The sequence below is a fragment of the Hemitrygon akajei genome, chromosome 18 (assembly GCF_048418815.1).
Source record: "Hemitrygon akajei chromosome 18, sHemAka1.3, whole genome shotgun sequence".
Taxonomy (NCBI): Eukaryota; Metazoa; Chordata; class Chondrichthyes; order Myliobatiformes; family Dasyatidae; genus Hemitrygon; species Hemitrygon akajei.
The window spans coordinates 2,186,517-2,214,498 of record NC_133141.1 but is presented as its reverse complement, the minus strand read 5'-3'; positions in this window follow the sequence as shown (position 1 = coordinate 2,214,498).

Below are 27,982 nucleotides of genomic sequence, written 5' to 3'. Positions count from 1 at the left end.
GCCCTAACCTATCCACCTTTCCTACAATACTCCTTGCTTTGAAATATATGCAGCTCAGAATATTAGTCCCACCATGCTTGACCTTTCGATTTGATTCCTGAATTTGTATGTACGTAGAAATTTCCATGCTGTTTGACTCTATGATTCCTATGAGCAGTAGCAAATAAATTTTTTAAATAGTATTTTGTACTTTTTGGAACACACATTTAACATTGGAATATTTATTTTCTGAAGTTGGTGATGCCTGACATCAGCTTATTGCACTCTGAGCCGGGCATAAAACTACTCTAGAGGTGAAATGAACTAATTGCTTTGTGACAATGCTCAAGTGGAAATACATTTTGCTTGCTCCTTGATACACTGTGTTCAGGGAAGGAGTAATTACCCTCCATACACAAGGGACTGTTCCACTAGATATCAGATATCAGAAAAATAATGTGAGCATTTGTTTTGAATGTACACTGCTGCTTTGGGAAGTATGGAAAGGAGTGGCTTGTTTAAAAGTCATTGGCAGTTGCATTGAATTTTTGAGATTGCCACATTTTTAAAGCTCCCGCGTTCACTTCTCACCAGTACATGCTTATTATTAGGGCAGAGCTCTGTACTTAGAGAACTGTACCACAAAATGTATTGATTCTCAAAAACTGCAGCCATGCAGAACAATGAACAGGACAAGGGACTCGTCGGAGGCAGGGAGGGGTGATAAGCAGACTCTTGTGAAAACATATCAGTTTCATCCAGACTTCCTGAGTCCAAGGATAGTTGGAAGTGTAAGAAAACACACAAAAATCACTAAGCCGCTTGTGGAACATAAGGATATAGGAAAGTTACAAAGATAAGCTAGCTAGTCCTTCTATGATTCTCCATGATTCAATAAAATCTTCAAAGATGTTCTACCTCATTTCTACTCTCCTGCTCTGCCCCCATGGAATTGTAGAAGACAACAATCATTAGTGGTCTCTGATTGGGCATAAATTTAAAACCAAACCAAGAGTAAACCTTAACCAAGGTGATTTATTAACTACAGATTAAAATTTTACAAATTAAAGTCTCTCTTTAAATTCTGATATCATGCTAGCACTGGCCGTAGAGGTGTGTGGAATGAATGTAGAGTGCATTCCTGGCGCATAACCCTGAGAAATGTATTTACACTAGAATATAATATTTTAATTCAATGCTCATTCCATTCTTTGGGAAAACTTGTCTCCACAACCTGTCTGAGCATAAGTTATCCTGTGATGTCCACTTACCATTGAGTTCATAATGTCTCCTATTGCTTTATCCTGATTGTTATCATTAATTTCCAGTAATGCAAGGTGAGTATGCTCAATATACCTAACATAAGAACATGACGAGAAGACAGAGAAGAAGAATAAGGCCATTCAGCCCATCGAGTCTGCTCCACCATTCCATCATGGCTGATCCCAGATCCCACTCAACTCCATAAACATGCATTCTCACCATATCCCTTGATACCATGACCATTCTGGAAATGCTCTACTTCTGCTTTAAATATATCCACAGACTTGGCCTCCACTGCAGACTGTGACAGAACATTCCACAGATTCATTACTCTCTGGCTAAAAAAGATCCTCCTTACCTCTGTTCTAAAGGGTTGCCCCTCAATTTTGAGGCTGTTCCCTCTGGTTCTGGAGACCCCACCAGAGGAAACATCCTCTCCACATCTACCCTATCTAGTCCTTTCAACATTCGGTAGGTTTCAATAAGATCCCCACGCATTTTTCTAAATTCCAGTGAGTACAGGCCCAAAGCTGCCAAATGCTCCTTATCTGTTAACCCCTTCATTCCTGAAATCATCCTTGTGAACCTCCTCTGGACTCTCTCCAATGACAACACATCCTTTCTGAGATATGGGGCCCAAAGTAGTTGACAGTACACCAAGTGTGACCTGACTAGTGTTTTATAAAGCCTCAGCATTATCTCTTTGCTTTTATACTCTATTCCCCTTGAGATAAATGCATTGCATTTGCCTTCCTGCAAATTTATGTACTGCATATGTTAATCAAAATGGCTTCTTTGTTTGTTAACAGTAAAAATGCTTCTTTGTTATGCTAACTGGTGAGAGAGTGCTTTTCTTGCAGAGCACTCTCGAAGCTTCTCAAAGCTTGTTTGGGTTAAAGTTACTGATAACGGGGATTATATTCATTTGTTAACCAATTGGGTTAGATGTTATTTTCTCTTGTCGGTTTGTGAACTGTGATTGCGCGGGTTTTTTGGGAGTCGGGAAGGAGACCACGAGGAAGGCGGACAGGTGCGGCACAGCTGGTCGATCACTGAGGGGGCAGAGGTGAGGAAGCCCATCCTTACCACCTGTCGGCAATCCAATAGGAAGTCTAGGATCCAGCTGCACAAGATGGGATGCAGGCCAAGGTCTGTGGTGAGTGCAACAGGACGCCAATTGTTCAGGCATATTACCTTGGTTTTCTTAGGCACAGGGACAATGATGGACGATTTGAAACAGGAGGGCACTACACACTCGGAGAGGGAGAGATTAAAGATGTCCATAAACACACGAGCCAGCTGTTCAGCACACACTTTGAGGACGTGCCCTGGGATGCTGTCTGGCCCTGCTGCCTTGTGGCTGTTGACACATTGGAATGTTCTACATACCTCAGCCTCAGAGAAGACCAGGATACAAATCTCGTCAATGGCTTTCCTTGGGGATTCAGTCCTATCAACCTTGAATTTAGCTCGTCCAAACAATATTTTGCTTGCAGTTTTACTTACTTCATCTTATCGTCTTACTGTACAAAGCACAAGATTTCTGAAATCAGGAATCTTTGTATACATTATACTGTTTACTTATAGTCCCATATGTGACTTACTGTGTAGAGGTATGGGGAAATACATACTAAACAAAAACAAACTCGATTTTTCTACTCCAAAAGAAAGTTATACAAATTGTAAAGAAGACAAGTTATTATGAGCCAACCAATCTACTATTTATTCAACTAAACACTTTAAAATTCAGAGATTTTGTAGATTTAAAAATAATACAAATTATGTATAAAGTAAAAAAAGGACAGCTACCACAAAGTATCCAAAGGTTGTTTAAAATGAGAGAAAGTCAACATGATTTGAGAGGAACATGTATATTTCAAAAACAAAGGATAAGAACAAATGTAAAAAATCATCGTATTTCAGTCAGACGGGTGAATCTATGGAAGAGTTGTAGTGAGAATTTAAAAAAATGCACCACACTTAACAAGTTTAAAAAATTACTTAAAAATTATTTAATGAACAAATACAAAATAAATTATTTAAAATGAATGGGAGTAATGTAAATAAATGATATTTGGAATTGGATTTTGTGTTAAAAGATCATGAAATTTTTTGTTTTTGCTGTGATGATTGACGCCAAATATGTTTTTGTATAAGCAAGAGGGGTAGGCATAATAAGCTGTAGCTTCAGCCTACACCCTTTCCGTCTGTTTTAAAGAATATCTATGTTTTTTGTTGTAATTCTGTCCTATGAAATCATCGTTATGAACCCATTGTTGTAAATGTTGCTTTTTGCTATGTTTGTACTGACTGAAATAAATTAATTTCATTCATTCATATCACCAAAAATCTGTGGTTCCACTTGTTATCATCAACTACCTTGTGCTTTAATTGTGCTGTAATTAACTTATCCAATATACAATACTTCACATTTTTATCATTAAACCTAATCTGGTTTAATGTAAATAATCAACTTTCCCCAGCCACTTGCTGGATCTTTGGAAGCTTACTGCACTCCAAAACTTTGGTGTCTTCTCTACAAGACTGTCTTCCAATTCCATTGGGGAATTGAAACAGCAGGTGTTGGAAATTCTGCTGTGCAGATCAGTGTTTTTTTTTATTTTACCGATACAGCAAAGAGTAAGTCCTTTAGACTCTTACCCATGCTGCCCCAGCAACCCCACAAACCCAATTAACCCTAACCTAATCGACACTGACCAATTAACCTACTTGGTACATCTTTGGACTGTGGGAGGAAACCAGAGCACCCAGACAAAACCTACACATTGCTGGGGAGAATGTACAGAGACTCCTCAATGAACCGTGCTGGAATTGAACTCTGAACTCTGGAACGCTCCGAGCTGTAATAGTGTCGTGCTAACCGCTAAGCTATTGTGGCGTGGTATTCTGTTACACTGCATGATAGTTTGTGATCCGGGCAACTGATTGCATCAATTCTGTGCCTACATAATGAATATTGGGAAATTATTATGCGTTCATTCAGGTTCATGAAATACTTATGACATTGAGGCAGTTGAGCATTTAGTAATGAAGCCAATTAGCTGATATCATTACCAGGATACCACAGTGCACTTTATGTTTGGAAAGGGCTAGGCACTCAGGAGTAGGCCTACTCTGGAGGATGAAGGCCAGAACCAGTTGAAGTTAACTATGCCAGAGTTGGCCATTGCTGACCAAAATGCTTCATCCAGCAATATCTGGTCTTTTCAAGAAGGCCATTAATTCTCAAGCTCATTAGAGTCATTGTAATTTAGTCTAAACCAAATATGTTTCTGAACCATATTTTCCTGCTGGATTCCTGGGACACTAAGCAGGAATGAAGACTTTGGATGATTTCCTGCCTGACTCCAAATAGAAGACCCTAACTATGACGATCCCAGTTGTTGATAGCATACTGTCCCATAAGACATAGGAGCAGAATTAAGCCGTTTGTCCCATTGAGTCTGCATCCCATGGCCTATTGGTTGTGCAGAAACTAGTCTGATGCTCAAGTGCAAAACCTATTCAAAGAAAGTTGATTCTAGCTGGAAACCATATCTTTGAGTTGCCACGATAGTAGGAGATTGTGGAGAGAAGTTTAGACTAATCACATGATTTGGGATTAATCAGCAGTTTTTTTTTGTGTAAGACCTAGGATTCAACACTTGACGGCACATCATGCACAATAAAACATCACTCCCAAGGCTCTGCATGAAATTATGGTAAGTCCCCAGCCTTCTGCCACATTAAGCTGCATACTTTTATGTACAGGAATATTTACACATGGAGCTCCTAAGACACAGTGGCCAACACCACACTCAATCTCATACCTATCATCACCACTTCCCTTTCTCAGCTTTCATTCAACGTCTTAGCCAAGCTGTGGCTTCCTATGCCAATACCTTGGTTAGATCTTTTTCACACAGCACATTTTACAAATGGAGTTGACCAACACCCATTATTTATTTCATCATAATCACCACAAAGAAGTCTGGGCTTTTAGTAGGCATGATTTTTTGCTAAATGTTTCCCACGAGTTTTTCACTGATAAACATCCAATTCATCACTTCAAAAGATTCCAGGTTTTGATACCAAAGTTATGTGAACCTCCCTGGATCTGATTTATGTCTGTTTATTATAAAATTGTCAAATTTGATATCAGCTTGGTTCACTGCAGCTCAGGCAGAAGATTGATATTCAGGCATCAGCCTGGAAAATATGCCACATAAACTGATGTTGTCTCTAGGCAATGCTGCTGTGTTGGAGGGGCAGCCTCTTTGATGAGATATTAAACTGAGAGCCAGCTATCTGTTTAATAAAGAGACCCTCTGCTATTCTTGATTCATTGGGCTGGTACTTATCTCCTAATTAACATCTCCAAAACCAGATTAATTGGTCATGCGTCTCTTTGTTGTCTTGGATCTTTGCTGTGTTTGCCAATAAAACAATCCTAACTGAATTTCAGAAGTAATTCCCTGACATGTGGAAAGCTGGATATAAATAATATAAATAAATATTATATAAGTTAATTATTTTGTTCCACTGACTACTTCCTATCCATTAGCCTCCAGTGATTTTTCCCCTGAGTCTCACAAGACTTTTCCCTTGATTCCATTCAAACAATTAAATAAAGCTAATTAAGCATAATTTACTTTATTTTCATCCCATTGGACAAATTGAGGGAGTTGCTGGAACCAATGAGAATATATACTAGATTATGATCATCTGACAACCTCCCTTCTATGAAATTGATCATGTGGGAGGTCAGTTAAACCAATGGATGAAACAGTGAATCTCTAGCAAGCAAAGTCAAAAATTTCACTAAAATTATATATCAAAATCTCAATTTTTTATGTGATGGAACTTTTGTGCAGCAAATTAATGTTGTGTTATTTAATGAACACCTTCTGGCAAATGATCATTTAATTTTTGAGCTCTTCAACCTCCTCTGTACCTCTGTGTTTTAATTTCTTGTCTAATAATTCTCTTGGCAGGGGAGTCTGCTCTGTTATTATGCTTGGTTTCTCAAGCTATTTTTGCACCTCTAATATCTTTTAAGTTCATTTTATATGTCTCTGTCCTCCTCCCCATATCATGTCATACTCCGTAACGTCAAAAAGTTTTCTGCTAGCTTTCATTGCTCACTAGAGACGGATCAAGATGTATGTTAACCCTAGTTGAGTTACTAATTTATTGGGGTGAAAGAATGATCGGCAGAGTCTGGTTCTGATTCTTTATTGCCACTTGAACAATCCTGTCTTCTGCTTGATTGAATGTAATCACCTATGATAATCACATTATTGCTAGTACATACCCTTTTTATTTCATCATAAGAAATTGTATCTGCAGCTCTTTCCTTCCCTGGGGGTCTAAACCACATTCCTATCACTCTGTTTGAGGTATGCTTCCTAACTCAAGACAGATTATTTCATTCTGTGGCTTTCCTAGGGACAGCTTCCTCCACTTCTAAATGATCCTGAAATTGTAAAGCTCTTCCCTTCATTCTTCTTGAACAAACTGTGACTTCCAATAGTGAATTCATTCCCCTCTTCTTGGGTAAGACAGTTTAGAATCAGAATAAGGTTTATTCAGTCATGAATAATCATATTTAAGCAATCATGAGTTAATTATAATTTTCTGTAACAAAGTATGGTTTTCACTCAATGATGTTTTATATGGTTCCTACATTCAACATTTAAAGTGTCAGCATATTGTTTTAGATTTTTTATTCTATAGTTTTCTCACATAAAACTACAGTGCCTCCTATTACTTCAGATTTGTCTCCACTATTGCCCTCTTTGCTCTGTTTTTTACAGTTAAAATGGAAACATAAACTGTAAAAGACAATGATCTACTTGGCTTTCTCATCACTTTGCAGCTCACATGTTATAATGACAATGGAATTATTGACTGGCCAGCAATTCACCTCCATCAGTTAGTCTGCAACAGATGTAATCATCACATGATATGATGTGAGGAATATCTCTCGGGGAGACGGTGAGAAGTTTCTAAAATTATGTGTTCTCAAAAAGATGCCATAGTGGTCACTCAAATATATAATGTATCCCAAGATACCATTTTCTGGAAGAAATCTGTCAGATTTTTGGGGAGTAAACTCAGTGGATTCCAGTCAATTGGGCCATTGGTTAATCCGGGCAGCTGCTTATTTGGGATAACATTAAAGAACAAAATTAATTGAGAGAATTTCCGGGGTTCGCTTTTCATATTTAGGATGCTATGCCACTTAATTGGGACAGGAAACAAGAACGATTTCTAACCAGCATTAGTCGCACGCACTTGTGTGGCTGTTAGACATAACACCCAGCTTAGAGTAAAGAGTTTTTAAATAGCATCAGTTGTGTGTATTTATGTTAAAAAAGCAGTGATTTTTTGTCACTGATAGTTGGTGAGAAATAAGCAGTGAGATAATTCAGGAATGTTTTCCTCACTGTGGTTTCAAACATTCAGGCTTGGAGATGCCAGAAATGGCAGGGAGTGAAAATGAAACCATTTCACTACTTCAACAAGTTAGGAACTATAAAGAATCTGAAGGTATTGTCAATCATCTTGAATATTAGAATGAAATTGAAGATTTTGAGAATGTAATTGTCAAAAGCTTTGTAAGAAGGCAGTCCATTATCTGCACTCGGTATCTGTACTGATTTTGTTCATTTACAGTCAATCAAAAGAACATGGCAGCACACACTGGGGGAATTCCTCCATCAATAATTATTAGGAGCTAATACACAGTTTTATAGCACTGTAGTAGTATTGGTAACATTCTAATTTGTTCTGTATTTCATTTAAGTACATAATTTGTCACTCAGTTAAATGGTAGATTGTCTTTTTTTTTAATACCTTTTCAACTATTTACATGAAATTGGTTAATTGGAACAGCCACTTACTTGGGCCAAAATGTACTGGACCTGGTGTGTCCCAATTAACTGGAATCTACTGTATATCCTAAATTATCTCCTTACTCTTACAACTTTAAGCAACTAAAGAGTAGATTAAAGGGAAATAAATGGAGTTTTGCTCTGAGAGCTGGCATGAACTTGATGGCCTCAATATACTCCCATGTCATGACAGATACAAGGAATATTTGCAAATGCATCCTACCTTGTCAAATTGGAGGCGTCAGTGATTTTGGCTGTTTCCTCCTACTCCCATTACCCCAAATAATTGCAAGCTATAATTTCACAGATTCACAGTCTCGCAGTTTTACACTTCCCTCAAGACCAATTTCATCCTTTCATGGTTGCCTGTCACTTCATTTCAATAAACAGACAGTGATGGCATCAATGAGATGATTGTGAGAAATCAGTTCCAGTCTTGCTTTAACCTGTTCCATATACATACTACTGTGGTCAAAAAAGCACTGCAGCGTCACCACTTCCTGAGGAGATTGAGGCCAACCCATCCCCTTCCCCCACCATTCAAACCAGTTTTTAAAGGAGCACCATTGACAGTGTGCTGACTAACTGCATCACTGTCTGGTTCAGGACTTGCAAGGCATCTGACCACAAGTCCCTACAAAGGATTGTAAGGACTGCAGAGAGAATCAATGGGGTCTCTCTTCCCCCTATTAGAGATATTTATCAGGAGTGCTGTGCATGTAGGGCCCTTGGCATCATCAATAATCCCTCCTGTCCATCCAACAATCTCATCAGGCAGGAGGTACCGTAGCATTTGGAAAAGAACTGTTAGGATGAGAAACAGCTTCTTCCCCCAGGCCGTGAGGTGACTGAACTCCTTGCCAGCACATATGAATCTCATCAGGTGTGAAATGCCAGTAGCATTACACTGTTTACTTTTTAACTTGTGTCGTATATGCATCTTATTATTTGTTCATTTATTTGTGGTAATATTACTTTATGTGTTGTGTGTGTGAGTTACATGTACTGTGATCTGCACCTTAGTCTGGAGGAATGTTGTCTTCTTTGGCAGGACACGTGTATAGTTGAATGCCAACAAACTTGAAATGGAACTTGAATTGGCACAGCACACAGAATTATCTCATAGCTCCAGCATCTGGGTTCAATCCTTTCACGCTTTCCATGTGGAGTTTGCATAATCTTCCTGAGACTGGCGTGTTTCCTCCTGGGTGCCCTGCTTTTCTCACACATCCCAGTCACCTGCACGTTGGGAGGTTCCTTAGCCTCTGTACATTGCCCCAGTATGTAAGTGAGTGAGAGAATCCTGGTGGAGTTAGAGTTAGGGAAAGTTTGTGGGGAATGGGATTGGCCAGAGGGTTGGCATAGATTAGATAAGCCAAGGTTTTCTCCTTCTGTGTCATAAAGGAATGAAGATTTCTAAAAAAGAAAACCATTCTTAGCTTATGCAATTTAGATCACTTGTAAGCTAATTAAATAGTGATGCAGGCTTGAAGACTTTTGTGTTCGTAGTTCTAATGTGGATATTATATCACTGGCACCTACCTAGCAGCATCCAGAAAACACAACAGAGTATGCCAATCAAGCCGAGCACCTGCTTGCTCTGTATAATTGTATTTCATATTATATGGTTCACTTACCAACTGTGCCATTAATCCAGAGTAGGGGTTCAATGCATACAGACACAGCAAAATCTTGCTAATATGCTCACACGTATTGTAAGGCATGTAAGTTATGCATGATCTGCTAAAATAAGGCTTCAAAGAAAGAATGGCTGTGGCATATAAAAATACAATCTTGTTATGTTTGCAGCACAACAATCTTGCCACACGTTCCTTGGAGGGTTAATGAATCTCTGCTTGATTTCCTGTTATTTTTCTGACAAGATGCCTGATATCACAGCAGATTTATATTCAGCGCTTGTTTGCATATTATGCTGAATTAATAACATTGGGATTAATTTGGAGCATAATAATTAGGCCGAAGGGCTTGATTCACCTCCATTAATGTAACACTTCTCTCTAACTGTACAATCTGGAGCTCAGGGCTGCAAACAAGTAACATGCGCTCATCAGTTATGACATTTTCACTTCCAGCAATAAAAAATACATCAAATACATTGATCTTACAAAAAAAAATCTTCTTCAATTATATTCACTCTGAGTATATAATCTTCCTGTCATGGAATTTTATCTGTCAGAAATATCCATTAAAAGTTGAGTATGCACATAATATATCACCGATTTGTATTATGCCACAGATAAAAATATATAATTAATAACACTTTTCTAAATGAATCAATGCAACCTCATTTATATTCATGCTTAAAAGTCCAGGAGTGGCTTGGATTGATTGTGGCTCCATGTATCTAGGTTTGATAAGATAGGCTGAGACTGCATCCTGAGTTTGCATTCCTGCTGATGAAAATACTTTGAAAACATGAATACTTAATGGAAACTAAACTTGACAGCATATGAAGACATGTCATGGGATCACAATTTGTGATTAACTCACACCCATTTGATCCAGTGTACCATGCACATAAAATTCAAGCCCCAGCCTTATTAGCGTCATCAGTGTTCAGATAGCTAACCATGATGTTTACTGCCAAATTCATGTGTGACAAACACACTTTGAAGTTAACTGTGGCTGATTTATGACATTCCTGAACTTGTAAAGCTGAGACACTCATTGCTGGCAACTACTAGTGGAAGTTATTCCATAAGTTTTGCATTTTTGGTCAACTCTCAGCAACACACATGGTAAAAAGCAACACACACAAAATGCTGGAGGAGCTCAGCAGGCCAAGCAGCATCTATGGAAAAAAGTACAGTTGATGCTTCGGTCCTGATGAAGGGTCTTGGTCCGAAATGTCAACTGTTTACACTTTTCCATAGATGCTGCCTGACCTGCTGAGTTTCTCCAGCACTTTGTGTGTGTCACTTGGATTTCCAGTGTTTGCAGATTTTCTCTTGTTTGCCACATGGTTAAAAGCTTGGACTCCTGAGTTCATATGTACATAGCTCTTGTCCCAAGATTCAATATAAGTATACTGCAATTGATTTACTTATTTATTGTTATTATAATTTTTATTTTTATTTTCTCTTCTAGATTATGTATTGCATTCAACTGTTGCTGCTAAGGTAACAAATTTCACATCACATGCCAGTGATAATAAACTTGATTCTGATTCTGAAAGAGAAAGTTCCTCTGCCTGAAAGTTTGCAGGGGAGCCTGAGTACCAAATGCATGCAGTTGTAAAAATAGTAAAGTAATAGAAACATAGAAAACCTACAGCACAATACAGGCCCTTCGGTCCACAAAGCTGTGCTGAAAATGTCCTTACTTTAGAAATTACCTAGGGTTACTCATAGCCCTTTATTTTTCTAAGCTCCATGTACCTGTCCAGGAGTCTCTTAAAAGACCCTATCATATCCGCCTCCACCACCATTACTGGCAGCCCATTCCACGCACTCACCACTCTCTGAGTAAAAAACTTACCCCTGACATCTCCTCTGTACCTACTCCCCAGCACTTTAAAACTGTGTCTTCTTGTGGCAACCATTTCAGCCCTGGGAAAAAGCCTCTGACTATCCACACGATCAATGCTTCTCATCATCTTGTACACCTCTATCAGGTCACCTCTCATCCTCCGTTGCTCCAAGGAGAAAAGGCTGAGTTCACTCAACCTATTCTCATAAGACATGCTCCCCAAACCAGGCCACATCCTTGTAAATCTCCTCTGCACCCTTTCTATGGCTTCACATCCTTCCTGTAGTGAGGCGACCAGAACTGAGCACAGTACTCCAAGTGGGGTCTGACCAGGGTCCTATATAGCTGTAACATTACCTCTCGGCTCTTAAACTCAATCCCACAATTAATGAAGGCTAATACACCATGCGCCTTCTTAACCACAGAGTCAACCTGTGCAGCTGCTTTGAGTGTCCTATGGACTCGGACCCCGAGATCCCTCTGATCCTCCACACTGCCAAGAGTCTTACCATTAATACTATATTCTGCCATCATACTTGACCTACCAAAATGAACCACTTCACACTTATCTGGGTTGAACTCCATCTGCCACTTCTCCCACTGTAACCTCTGACAGGCCTCCTCACCATCCACAAAACCCCCAACCTTTGTGTCATGCTAGTGGGAAATTGCAATTTTTCTGGTTTCGACTGAGCCACTCAGAGTGGAAAGGACCTGGATAGGGCAGAATTTGTGCAGTTTCCTCATGTAATCTATAGAGGAACCTCCTCAGGAAGGAGCATTACTGGTCTTTCCTTCAGGGAATGAGGCGAGAGAAGTAACTGACGTGGCTGTTGAGGAGCACATTGGGTCGAGCGACCACAATTCTATTAGTTTTAAACTAGCTATGGAAAAAGATGGAACAGGTCCACAGTTTAAAGTCCTGAACTGGAGCAGGATAAACTTTGAGGACATTAGCAGGACCTAGTGGAGGTCGACTGGGTGATTCTATATAAAAGCAAAGGAACAGTTGGCATGTGGGAGGCTTTTAAAAAGGTAATTTCAAGAGTCCAGGAGCAGCTTGTTCCTGTTAGGATAAAGGGTATGCATATAAAGTTCAGGGAAGCCTGGATGAGGAAAAATTTTGAGGCTCTCATAAGGAAAAGGCACGAAGTGTGCATCACTTTACAGCAGCTGGGTACAAATTAATCCCTCAACAAATTTAACAAGCTTAAGAGCAGGTTTAAGAGGGAATTGAGAGCAAAGAGAGAGTATGAGATGCATTTCAGGCAAGGTTAAAGATAATCCCAAGAAGTTCTTCACTTATATTACCTGTTAAAGGGTGACTAGGGAGAGGCTAGATCCTCTTAAAGATCATCAGGAGTGCCTATGTGTGGAGCCACAGGAAATGGCTGAGATTTTTAATGTTTATTCCCCACATTTACTAAGGAAAATATGATGAATGTCAAAGAAATTGGGGTAATAATTAGTGATGATAGGTTCTTGATTAGTCTGGGTGCCAAAGGGTACGGGGAGAAGGCAGGAGAATGAGGTTGAAAGGGATAATAAATCAGCCATGATAAAATGGCTGTTATTCAATATTTATGCAAATAATCTGGAGGTGAATGTACGTTGCTTGATTAGCAAGTTTGCAGTGATACTAAATTAGGGAGTCTTGTTGACAGTGAAGCAGGTTGCAATGAATTACAAAGAAATCTCAATCAGTTAGGGAAATGGGCTGAGGAATGGCAAATGGTTTTCAACCTAAGTAAGTGTGAGGTGATATATTTAGGCATTCACATCAGGGCAGGACCGATACACTGAATGGCAGAGCACGACGAGCGTTGTGGAACAGAGGACCTGGGAGTACAACTGGCTGTGCAAGTAGACAGAGTGGTGAAGAAAGCATTTGGCTTTCATTAGTCAGGGTATCGAGTTTAAGAGTAGGCACATTATGTTGAGATATCTAAGATGTTAGTGAGACCATACTTAGGGTATTAGTTCATTCTGTTATAGGAAAACATTGTCAGGCTGGAGAAGGTGAAAAATAGATTTCTAAGGATACTGCTGGACTAGAGTTATAAGGAAGGGTTGGTCACACTGGATCTTTATTCCTTGGCATAAGAGGATGAGAGGTCACCTCATAGATGTTTATAAAATCATGAGAGATATGAATAAGGTGGCATTCATAGTCTATTCCCCAGGACTGGGGAGTCTGAAACTAGATAGAAGATAAACTAGGAGATATTCCAAAGAGAACTGAAAGGTAACATCTTTACACAGGGTAGCAAGTATCTGGAATGAGCTGCCAGAGGAAGTGGTTGAGGTGGGAACAACTGCAACATTAAGAGGCATTTGGATAGGTACATAGAGGGAAAGGGCTCGGACAGTTCAGAATCAGAATCAGTTTTATTATCACTGACATATGCCATGAAATTTGTTGTTTTGCGGCAGCAATGCAGTGCGGGACATAAAATTATTGCTATAAGTTACAATGAGAACATATAAAAAATAAAATAGTGCAAAAAGAGAACAAAATAGTGAGAGCAAAAGGGGAATGTGCCAAATGCAGGCAACTTGGGCTAGCATGACGAATGTTCTGCTTGGCATGGACTAGTTGGGCCAAAGATCTTGTTTCTGTGCGGTATTACTCTGTGAGTTCAGATCCATTTTTACGCAGGCACAACCACCTACCAGTCTGATGCATGATATCTCAGCTGTCATTACTATAAATGTAGAAAATGGTCCTGCAATGTACTTAGGTACCCAATCTGCAACCAAACGGATTACTTTTCAAAGGGGCTTTGAGAGCTGTAAGGAACGTCTGCTATCTGCCTTCAGCAGGTTACTAAGTTTGCTGAGGCATGGAAGTGACTCCATGGAGCAGAGTTCCCTGTCTTCTCTCAGGATATTAACAATTCTAATCCTTTTGTTCCTCCCCTCTTTCTTTTAATCTTCATTATGTTTTAGTTCACCTTTTCATCTTCCTCCTACTTCTCTGTAGCCTCCAATAAGGGTTGAGTCTGCATGATTGTCAAAGTCGAGTTTATTGTCATATACACAAGGACATGCATGCACAGGTGTAAAAGAAACTTAAATGCAGCAGCATCATAGGCACATAGTGTCATATAAGCAGTATTCATAAGAAAACATAAATTAAACATTTTATCCAGAAACAGCTTATCCAGATAGGGAAAGATTGAATTGAGGATTACCTTAATGATATGTACTACAGCGTATCTCCAGAGCAATCTGAATAATAGAATAATAGAACATGTTAACAGCTGATTCAGTAGTACTGAAGCTGGCTGCAACACTTTCATTTAAGTGCCCTCTGCTCCTCTGCATGGAACCTAGGCTGGAATGAGGAGCCATGTGTTTATGAAATGGTTCTTATATCCAAGTTGCCTATTGGTTTGGCATAGTACCAGAAGACAGAAGAAGCCTGGTATGACACAAGATAAAGATGTTATGTGACACCTTCCCACCCCACCCCACAATTCTTGAACATTAAGTCCTTTGACGCATTATATTGAGTATTAAAAGTATGAAGCCCATTTATATACATAAAACCATTCCCCATTCCTATTTCACTCTCTCATCTTATCTACTTACCTGCCCACTATCTCCCTCTGGTGCTTCTCATCCTTCCCTTTCTTCCATGTCCTTCTGCCCTCTCATATCAGACTCCACTTTCTCCAGCCTTTATTTATAAGGTGGATGTGGAGAGGATTTTTCCTCTGGTGGGGGTATCCAGAACTAGAGGGCACAGCCTCAAAACTGAACAGAGGTAAGGAGGGTTGTTTTTATCCAGAGAGTAGTGAATCTGTGGGATGCTCTGCCACAGACTGCAGTGGAGGCCAAGTCCAGGGGTATATTTAAGGCAAAAGATGGTTGTTTCCTGATAGGTCAGGGCATCAAAGGATATGGCAGTAAGGCAGGTCTATTGTGTTGAGTGGGATTCGGGATGAGCCATGATGGAATGGTGGAGCTGACTTGATGGGCTGAATGGAGAGAGGATGGATGTTCTTCTGTCTTATGGTCTTAACATGAGGGGAAACTTCTTCACTCAGAGGGCAGAGAGGGTGTGGAATGAGTGCCAGCACAAGTGGTGGATGCGATTTCGATTTCAATGTTTAAGAGAAGTTTTGCATAGGTACATATGCAGGGCTATGGTCCCGGTGCAGGTTGATGGAAGTAGGCAGTTAAAATGGTTTGGCATGGATTAGATGGGCTGAAGGGCTTGTGTCTGTGCTGTAGTGTTCTATGACTCTCTGACTTTATGAAGGAGCTGGATTTGGTGTGGGTTGCGCTGCTGCCAGCTTCAGAGAGGCATTGGAGTCGATGCTCGAAAACGGGGTGCAATCTAACTACGAATGATTGGCTTAATCACTTTTCTTGAGATTGCAAGATCCTGTTGGACATCATTAATGTGGAATGCTGCAGGTATGATTCACTGGTTTATTGATGAACAACGGTGGAGCTGTATGGCTTCAATTATAGTGAAGTCCAGGCCTCAAACTGTGATGTTGCCTGTTTGCAGCCGACCATGAGAAAGGCAATGGTGTCGGTGTGCTCCACCATAGTGCCAGAGGTGATGTGACATGCTGGAGTTGGTGCTGCTCTCCAGTGTTCAATGTACAGAAGACAAGCTGTATTGTGTTTGACTGCACACTGCTGCAACATTCATGGACTCAGGGACTTGGACATTTTTTTTTGTGTGACTGGATTTTACTGTTATCTTATATGTACTATATGTGCCTGCCTTGTGCTGTGTATGACTGTTGGACTGTGTTTAGCACCTTGGTCCCAGAGTAACACTCTTTGGTTTGGCTCTATGCACAGGTATTCATGTATGGTTGAATGACAATTAAACTTGAACTTGAAACTTGAAATATACTTAATGACTTGCCCTCCACGGCTGTCCATGGTAAGTCATTGCAGTTAACATCACACAATTATTAAGGCTTAATAGACTAATATGATCATCATTGAACACAATAATTTAGTTTAATAAGATAATATTTTGGAGCACATTATGGGCAATTAGAGCCATGTAAGGTCAGTAAATGGTTTCCCTGCTGCTTCACTGTTGATGGAGCTATACATTTAGACCTAATTGTTTTGCATTTATAGGAGTGACATTTTATCTTTAAGAACTTCATGTACCATGTACAAAGACATTTGACACATTGTTGTACCACATACTGTCATAACTTGAAAGTTGGACTTCCTTCAATAAATAATGCTTTATACATACATAGATGGTAACTCTATCCATGTAAATAGCAACACAACAGAGCCAACATATACTGCATTAGTGACTCAGATGGGATGTAGCTGCTTGAGGAATAGTAAGACAGTGATCAAGTGCAAGGTATTAGAAGAATGAATTCTTTCGGCCAAATAGTAATGGTGGCTGTCAGTGGACATGGCTGATGACTTGGCAGGCTCAAGCAGGAGAAGAGGTCTCGGCAGGGCTGAAATATTCTGGTGGGCAAATGGTTTTGGCATAATCCTGTGCGAAGTGAACAGAATGGAGCAGGAGTTCCCAACCAGGGGTTCATGGACCCCTCAGTTAATGGTAAAGCTCCATGGTATACAAAAGGTTGTTTGGAATAGAGCAACATAGACATAAATGAAAAGGGGATGGTGATCATGTTGCTGGTGGTAGAGCCAGATAATTATGAGATATTAATCAGTTTATTGGCACCACATACCACAGATTAGGATTCATATAAGCACATTGCAAAAAACTAAAAAGGAAGCTTTAATCCAATGATGTCAGAGAGTCACAAGTTTGACATGTGCAGTTAGGAACCTCGGTATGAATTGTCTAAAGGCATTGGAAAAAGATGCAATTTCAAACCCATTTTTTGATTTGGCACGGTGCCTATACAGTGACAGATTATATCTGATGCAGCAGCAAATCTTGTGTTCGAAGAAGTATGCAAAAAAAGTCAAAACCGTATGGAAGAGGCTCTTAAAAAATGAGCCAATTTAATTCGAGATGTGATTCTAAGGTAAAGACATATAATAAGATGACAGATGCTATGTGGGTTAGGATGGAAAAATTGAGCTTTATGAGTACAAAAGAACATAAGAACATAAGATATATATAGGAGTAGGCTATCCGGCCCATCGAGCCTGCCCTGCCATTCAATAAGATCATGGCTGATCTGTCCATAAACTCAGCTCCATCCACCTGCCTTTTCCCCATAACCCTTAATTCCCTTACTATGTAAAAACCTATCTAACTGTTTCTTAAATATATTTAGTGAAGAAGCCTCAACTGCTTCCCTGGACAGGGAATTCCACAGATTCACCACTCTCTGGGAAAAAAACGGTTTCTCCTCGTCCCCGTCCTAAATTTTCTCTCATGAATCTTGAGGCAATGTCCCCTAGTTCTGGTCTCAGCTACCAATGGAAACAACTTTCCTACTTCTATCTTATCTATCCCTTTCAAAATTTTGTATGTTTCTATAGGATCCCCTCTCATTCTTCTGAATTCCAGAGAGTATAGTCCCAGGCGACTCAATCTCTCCTCAAAGGTTAACCCCTTCATCCCTGGAATCAACCTGGTAAACCTCCTCTGCACTGCCTCCAAAGCCAGTATATCCTTCCTCAAGTATGGAGACCAGAACTGCAGATGGTACTGCAGGTGCAGCCTCCCCAGTACCCTGTACAGTTGCAGCATGACTTCCCCACTCTTAAATTCAATCCCTCCAGCAATGAAGACCAGCATTCTGTTTGCCTTCTTAATAACCTGTTGTAGCTGCAAGCCAACTTTCTGCGATTGATAAACAAGCACTCCCAAGTCCCTCTGCACAACAGCATGCTGCAACCTTTCACCATTTAAATACTAATCTGCTCTTCTACTATTCCTTCCAAAGTGGATGACCTCGCGTTTACCAACGTTGTATTCCATCTGCCAGACCTTGGCCCACTCACTTAACCTATCTATATCCCTCTGCAGACTCTCCACATCCTCTGTACAATTTGCTTTTCCACTCATTGGCAAATTTTGCTACACTACACTCAGTCCCCTCTTCTAAATCATCAATATAAATGGTAAACAGCTGCGGGCCCAGCACCGACCCCTGCGGCACCCCACTCACCACCGACTGCCAACTGGAAAAACACCCATTTATACCAACTCTCTGCCTTCAATTGGTTAACCAATCCACTACCCATGCCAATACACTTCCTCTGACTTCTTATATCTGTATCTTCTTTATAAGTCTCTTGTGCAGCACCTTATCGAACGCCTTCTGGAAATCCAAGTATACAACATCCACCTGTTCCCCTCTATCCACTGCACTCATTAAGTCCTCAAAGAACTCCAGTAAGTTTGTCAAACAGGACCTGCCCTTTTTGAATCCATGCTGTGTCTGTCTAATGGAACAACTCCTTTCTCAATGTTTCACTATTTCTTCCTTAATGACAGCTTCAAGCATTTTCCTGACTACAGATGTTAAGCTAACTGGCCTGTAGTTGCCCGTCTTTTGCCTACATCCTTTTTTAAAAAGTGGTGTGACATTTGCTGTCTTCCAATCTGCTGGGACCTACTCTAACCTAGAGTTTAGAGAGTTTTGATAAATGATTACCAACATACCTACTGTAACCTCCACCAATTCCTTCAGTACCCTGGGATGCATCCCATCAGGACCAGGGGACTTATCTACCTTCAGGCCCTCTAGTTTGTTCATCACTATCTCTTTAGTGACAGTGATGTTATCGAGGTTCTTACCTCCCATTTCGTCCTGCAAGTCATGTGAATAGAAAAGGCAGGAGCCCTTGTCAGGGATGTTATGAGAATCCCCAGCCTCTGAATGCCTGTCTGAGGTGGTGGATGGAGGTCATGTCCCTAAGAAAATAGCCATTAGCGAAGCTGGCATTTGCCATTGTTGCTGGGGTATTGTGCACATATGTGGATTGTACAATGAGAAAATGGAAATGATTCTGTGAACGGCCTTATTTGCAGTTTTGAATGTACTTTCAAAACTCGCCTGTTGATTGAGAAAGTAAGGGTACATATTATGCTTGATTTTGTTTTAGGCCAGGTGGAGTATTGGAAGTACTTCAACCACTGTCCATTGACACAGTGCAGAATGATGTTGAGTATATGTGTCACTATAGTGTGGGTTGGTAAACAATTGTGTTTCTAGTGGGGACAGGTGAGTCCAGTTACGTAGGCCATAGAGTCATAGACAAATTATCATGAAATTTCAAACGAGAGAAAATCTGTAGATGCTGGAAATCCAAGCAACACACACAAATTGCTGAAGGAACTCAGCAGGCCAGGCAGATTCTTGATCTGAAATGTCCACTGTGCTCTTTTCCATAGATGCTGCCTGGCCTGCTGAGAGTAACTGTAGCATTTTGTGTGTGTTGCTTGTCATAAAATATGTTGTTTTACAGCAGCAGTACATTTTACTACATAATAATAAAAACTATAAATTACAATAAGAAGCATGTGTGTGTGTATATATGTACGTGTGTGTGCATGTATGTGCGTGTTTGTGTGTGTGCCTGTGTACATGCGTGTGTGTGTCTATGTGTATAATTAAATAATGCAAAAAGAGAGGAAAAAATACTGGGGTAGTGTTCATGGGTTCATTGTCTTTTCAGTAATCTGATGTTGGGGGAGAAGCTGTTCCTGAAATGTTGAGTATGTGTCTTCAAGCTCCTGTACCTCCTCCTTCATGGTAGCCATGAGAAAGGGGCATGTTCTGGGGGCTGGAGGTCGTTAACGATGGATGCTGCCTTTTTGAGGTATCGTCTTTTGAGGGTACCCTAGATGCTGGGGAGGTTAGTGCCTGTGTTGGAACTGACTGAGTTTATAACTTTCTGCAGGTTCTTCCAATCCTGTGCAGATGGATTGCAGATGGCAATCCACCAACACCAATCAGTTGGAGCCTGTTGATCATCATTTTGATGAGGAAAATGAAGCTTGGACCAAAAGGTAAGCCATGCATCTAAAGCCTTCTTCCCTTTCTGGAAAGAGGTAAGTCAAAGACTGGATAAACAAAAGTGGTATGTTAACTTATATAGAACCAAGTCCTGTGCCGAAACATACAACAATGACCAGATTTGTGATCTTTGTAGAAGTGGAGTTACACTGCAGTTTGACAGCATCAATAAAGAATATAGCTTTTCTGACCCAGGGAGAATATTAAGAGCATTGATGCATATAAAATTCTTTGAGTGCCTGGTGGGGAGAGATTCAGGAAGGATACACTGTCTGGCTAAATGTAGACCAAGGGCCACTATCACAAAATAAAGGGTAGGACTATAGAACTGAAAAGATAATGAAACTTTGATGCTAACTATGTCAGAGAATGATGGCATTCAGAACTAAAACAGATAGATTTCTGGGTTTCAGAGGGACCAAGGGATAAGGTGGTGGTAAACTGTTATGGATATGGACAAGGACATGGACATGGATAAGATATGTATATGGATATGGAAATGGATGTGTATATGAATATAGACATGGATATGGATATGGACATCAATATGGATATGGACATGGACATGGATAAAGGTATGCGCATAGATAAGGATATAGATATGGATATGGGCATGGATATGGATATGGATATAAACATGGACATAGGCAAAGGCATGAACATCAATATGGATCTGAACATGTACATGGTGATGGATATGAACATGTATATGTATACAGATATGGACATGGACATGAATACAGATATGGATATGGGCATGACTATGGATACGGACATGGTCATGGGCATGGATATAGACATGGACATGAATACGGATATGGATACAGACATGGATATTGTCACGGACAAGGACATGGATATGGACATGAATACGGATATGGCTATGGACATGGATATGGATGATGGACATGGATATGGATATGTACATGGACATGGATATGGATGATGGACATGGACATGGACATAGATATGGACATGGACATGGATATGGATATGGATATGGACATCCACTGCCCTATCCTCATCAATCTCTCTCATCACCTTGTCATAAACCTCAATCAAGTTGTAAGGCATGACCTGCTCCACACAAAGCCAAGCTGGCTCTGTCTAATTAGGTCATGAGTTTCCAAATGATCATATGTCCAATCACTAAGAATTTTCTCCAGCAATTTCCCTACAACTGATGTGAGTCTTATGGGTCTCTCACTCCCAGGATTTTCCCTTGTCCCCTTCTTAAATTAGGACTCAACATTTGCCAGTCCCAGTCCTCTGGGACCTCGCTTGCGGCTAGAGAGGACACAAGGATACTAGCCAAGGGCCCAGCAATCTTGTCTCTTGCCTCCTTCAATAAATAAACTGAGGAAAATCCCATCAGATCCTGGGGACATATCCACCTTAATACTCCTTAGAAGGCCCAACACTTCTTCCTTGACCTCTAAATACCCTAATGTGTTTATACACTCAGCAGAGACTTCTGGTCCTCCATATCCTTTTCCTTGGTAAATACTGAAGCAAAGTAGTCATTATGTACCTCACCCATGTTCTCTGCATCCAAACAAATGTTACTCCCTTTATCCTTGAGGGGCCCCACCCTCTCCCGAGTTATCCTCTTACTCTTGATGTATGTACAGAATACCTTGGGAGTCACCTTAATCTTACTTGCCAAGGACTTTTCATGTCCCCTCCTGGCTTTCCTTATTTCCTTCTTCAGTTCTTTTCTGACTTTTCATACTCCTCAAGTTATTTGTTGGATCCTGATTTCTGAAGCTTCACATACTTTTCCGTTTCCTTCTTGACTAAATTCATCACCTCTCTGGACAACCAAGGTTCTCTTATCTATCCATCCCTGTCCTTCTTTCTAACAAGAACATAGCTTTCCTGTACTCTGTGCAATTGATCTTTAAACACCCTCCACATGTCTGATGTGGACTTGCCAGAGAAAAGGTGTTCCCAATTAACACTTCTTATTTCCTGTCTAAAGCCCTCGTAATTTGTCCTACTCCAATCTAAAACTCTCCCACAAGGACCATACCTGTCCTTATCTATAGTTATCCTGAAAGATAAGGTGTCGTGGTCACTGTCCCCTACCGGTTCGTCCACTGAAAGGTCGGTCACCTGGCCAGGCTCATTACCCAACACCAGGTCCAGTACAGCCTCTCCTCCTGTTGGACCGTCCACGTACTGATTCAAGAAACCTTCCTGGAGACACTTAACAGATTCTGCCCCATCTAATCCCCTTACACTAAGAGGGTCCCAGTTTATATCAGGGAAGTTGAAATCCCTTATGACAACAACCCTATTATTTTCACACATTTCCTCACTCTGATGACATATCTGTTCCTCAATGTCCCGGTGGCTATCAGGGGGTCTGTAGTACAATCCCATCGGTGTGATTGCACCCTTCCTATTCCTGAGTTCCACCCAAATGAACTCAGTGTCTGATCCCTCCATTGTGTCTCCCCTGAGTGCAGCTGGGATATTGTCCCTGATGAGTAGTGCAACTCCACCCCCCACCCCCCCCGTTCACCTCCTCCTCTATCGCTTCTGAAACTTCAAAAACCTGGTACATTAATCAACCATTCCTGCCCCTCTCTCAACCAAGATTCAGTAATGTCCACAATATTGCAGTTCCATGTACTGATCCATGTTCTAAGTTCTAAGTTCTGTTGAAAGTTATGAAGATTCTTTGTCAGGAAAGAGAAAAGATCCAGTGCTTGCAAAAGACAGAGTAGAAGTTAGGATGTGAGACAGTGCAAAGGAGAGGCACAAGACTGGAGAAGCAGAAAGTAACAGATTGAGTTTATGATATGCAATAATAGTCTAAACACAACATATAACTCTATTACTATTGTAGCTGGTAAGTGTTATCAGTGTATTTCAGTTTAATGTTAACAGTTAAAAAACATACAGTAAAATGTATTTATATATACGCATGGGTATGGAACAACTTTGTTCAGAAAATAAGTACTTAAAATATGTAAAATAATTTACACATGAAGCTTACTTAGTAAAATGATTCATGGCAATTATTCGTACCTGGAATCAACATTGCCAAATGACACAAATGGAAATAAATGATCTGATTGTCCACATTCCAGAGATGTGGTTTTGAAGTGACCAAGGACAATGATCCCAAATTATTTAGTATTTAGATAATAATGAATGGGACAAAATGCAGGAAGAGAAACGTCAGAAAATCAATAAATTGCCTGCATCAAGAAAATTGGTGGTAACTGTCTAAAGGCCCTAAATGGAAAGGTATTGTAGAACATAGCACAACTCAGGAAACTAGTGATGAATATAACAAGGGTAAGGGCAATACAATAATCAGTAAGGGGTTTAAATCAACATAAGATCTAGCAAATCAATAGTAATATTATGGAGGATATCACTGAGTATATGGAACATGGCTTTCTAAATCCACCTGTCTACAGTAGGAAACAGTAAAGGAACCAGAGCATTTTAGACCATAAGACATAAAAGCAGAATTAGGACATCTAGCCCATCGAGTCTGCTCCACCATTCAATCATGGCTGATCCTTTATCTTCTCCTCCTCAATCCCACTCCCCAGCATTTTCTCCATAACTTTAGAATCCAAGTCCAATCACGAACCTATCAATCTCTGCCTTAAGTACACCCAATGACCAGGCCTCCACAGCTGCATGTGGCAACAAATTCCTCAAATTCACCACCCTTTGGCCAATGAAATTTCTCTGCATTTGTTTTGTAAGGGCACGCAGCTATCCTGAGGCTGTGCCCTCTTGTCCTAGGCTCTCCCACCATGGGAAACATCCTTTCCACATCTACTCTGGCTAGGCCTTTCAACATTCAAAAGGTTTCAATGAGATCCCCCCCCCCCCCCATCCTTCTAAATTCCAGCGAGTACAGACCCAGAGCCATCAAACGTTCCTCATATGATACCCTTTCATTCCTGGAATCATCCTTGTGAACCTCCTCTGGATTCTCTCCAATGCCAGCACACCTTTTCTAAGATGAGGGGCCCAAAACTGTTCACAATACTCAGGGTGAGACCTCACCAGTGCCTTATAAAGCCTCAGCATCACATCCCTGCTCTTGTATTCTAGACCTCTTGAAATGAATGCCAACATTGCATTTCCTTTCCTCACCACTGACTCAACCTACAAGTTAACCTTTAGGGTGTTCTACACAAGGACTCCCAAGTCCCTTTGCATCTCAGATTTTTAGATTTTCTCCATTTAGAAAATAGTCCGCACATTTATTTCTACTACCAAAGTGCATGACCATGCATTTTCCAACATTGTAATTCATTTGCCACTTACTTGCCTGTTCTCCTAATCTGTCTGTCCTTCTGCAGCCTACCTGTTTCCTCAACACTACCTGCCCTTACCACAAATCTTCGTATCATCTACAAACTTGACAATAAAACCATCTATTCCATCATCTAAATCATTTATATACAGCATAAAAAGAAGTGGTCCCAACACTGACCCCTGTGGAACACCACTAGTCACTGGCAGCCAACCAGAAAAGGATCCTTTTATTTCCACTCACTACCTCCTACCAATCAACCAATGCTCTAACCATCAGAGTAACTTTCCTGTAATACCATGGGCTCTTAAATCGGTAAGCAGCCTCATGTCAAAGGCCTTCTGAAAGTCCAAATATACAACATCCACTGCATTCCCTTTATCTATCCTACTTGTAATCCCCTCAAAGAATTCCAACAGGTTCATCAGGCATGATTTTCCCTGAAGGAAACCATGCTGGCTTTGTCATATCTTGTCTTGTGTCACCAAGTACTCTATCACCTCATCTTTAACAATTGACTCCAACATCTTCCCAACCACTGAGGTCAGGCTAATTGGTCTATAATTTCCTTTCTGCTGCCTTCCTCCTTTCTTAAAGAGTGGAGTGACATTTGCAATTTTCTAGTCCTCTGGCAGCATGATTTTTGAAAGATCATTTCTAGTGCCTCCACAATCTTTTATGCTACCTCTTTCAGAACCTGAGGGTGCAGCTCATCTGGTCCGGGTGACTTATGTACCTTTAGGTATTTTAGGTTTTTGAGCACCTTCTTCCTTGTAATAGTAACGGCACCCACTTCTTTAGATCAGAGAATTTACAATGAACAAGGGATAATTAACAAACCAGCAGGGAAGAATAATCAGAAAATATTTATGTAAGAAATGCAAGTGAGATCATTTTAATCTGAAACCAGGATCTTAAATCTAAACACTGCAAATAATGAAGTCATGAGGTGAGAGTTGGCAATCTACATTGGGAAATGATATTAAACAAGCATTAGCTAATATTTAAAGAATTAAGGTACAGAAACCCAGCAGGAGAAATGGTCTAACTGTCATTACAATAGCAGATTATGGTAGTATCAGATCAAGGGAAAAAGCCTTATGAAAATGCCAAAAGCAACGATATGACTAAGGATGAGGAAAATTTTGGAATCCAGCAAAAGAACAATGAGCAGTGGTAAAGGAAACAGAATACAGAAATATGTTATGTTAGCATCAAATATAAAATGCACCAGACTGTTGAAGTTTATATGGATATGTTAAAAGGACAAGATAACAAAGGTTTATGTAGGTCTCTTAGAGACAAGAGATAAGAGAAATTATACTGGGAATAAAGAATTCACTGAAAAATAAAAAATAGATTTTCTGTTGGTCTCCACAGAAGAAGATACAGAAAATTTTGTGGATACTTGGATGATGAAGTGAAAGGGTGGGTTCAAAAATTTTCAGGTGACATGAAAGCTGGTGTGTAGAAGGTTGTTCTAACTTACAACAGCACAGAGACAGATTGCAAAACTGGGCTGAGAAGTGGCAGATGGAGGCCAATCCAGAAAAACAAGTCTGTGTCATGTGAAAAAACTGCCTTAGGAGGTGAATACTAGGTACCTATCACACTGACTCTTCATTACCACTTCCTTGGTGTGATAAACCATGTCTCTCTGTCCGGACATGCCCCTCTGCTGACTGCTCCTGTGGCTCCTCCCACAGACCCCTGTATAAAGGTGATTGTGTCACTGCTCCTCCCACCGTCCAGGGCAGTCATCCGGCATGGACGTGCTCCATTTTACTGCTAATAAAAGCCTTTCAGTATTTACTCTACTTCCAGTCTTTTGGAGTTATTGATAGTACATCACTTGGAAAAATATGTTCCACTCAAAGTGCTACACATGACATAGTTTGTTCTTTTGTGGGAAATGAAAAAGCAAATGAAATTTCTCTTCCAGAATTTTGCACTCAGTCTTTGGAAACGACCGTTCTCAATCACCTGGCCAAACAAATTTTCTGTGTATTCAAAGTAACTGTTGCCTTCTCTGCATTAAAATGTATCATTCTTTTAAAAGTGAATTCGTGCTGTCACCAAAGGCACAATATAAAAAATTATCAACCTGAATTCTTTTTCTCCCTCTGTATATGTTGTCATACATACTTAGTATTTTTTATTTCAGCTTTCCAGCATTTGAAGGTTTTTGCTTTTTGAGTTGTAGATACAGTATAGCTCTCCTGTCTTTACAGTGACGAGTGTTGCCAAACCATACAAAGCTTTTATTTTCAACACGCACTGTCTCTAGTGGGGTGTTAGTACTACAGCTAAAGTGAATGTTTGCTAAAAATGCTGACCTCTCATTTGGGCCATATTTTTTCTCAGAGATCCAAGCACTGATGCTTGATGGCAGTGATGCCTCATTGAATCCAAACATAGAAACAGCTAAAAACTGATGTTTCACAAGCTTCTTTTTATACAGTGTCTTGAAAGTGCCCATTGACTACTTGCCATACACAACAAATTGCTCAGAGACATCTACTGTGATGTGTCTTAGCAAGGCGTCTGAAACTGGTGATGCATTCAGGATTTTCCAAATAGATTATTTAAACATTGGCATTTTATTAGGCCACATCATGTAAATAAAGCTGTTCTATTGCTGTTACTCTTGACTACTGGGAGACAGATAGGGATACAGACCAAATTTACTTCATTTATAAATGGAGATTGCTCACAGTCATTTTTCAATCGAATTCACAAATTTAATGAAACAACCAGGAAGAATTAAATTATCAAAGTAAATTAAAGACCAAAAGCCTCCTCCAAGATAAGCTTTTTCAAATCCTTCAGAGATTTACTACTAAATGTAGTGTCAACCTCAACATTCAGTTATGTACGTTGGAGAAACAGTTCGTTTTACAGTCTGTGCTGATTCAATCCATTTGCGTTGAGGACAGAGCAGTTAAAAGAAATTCAGTTTGAAATCTCGTGTGTGTTTGGATATTAGGTGAGGGTTGAGTTAGGCTGGATGATTAAGCAAATATCCTAAGGGAACAGTCCTTTGGGTAAGAGCCGAAGAACTGCTGTTGAGTGTGGAACTTCATTCCCAGTAAGTTGATTTCTTCAAGGAAAAG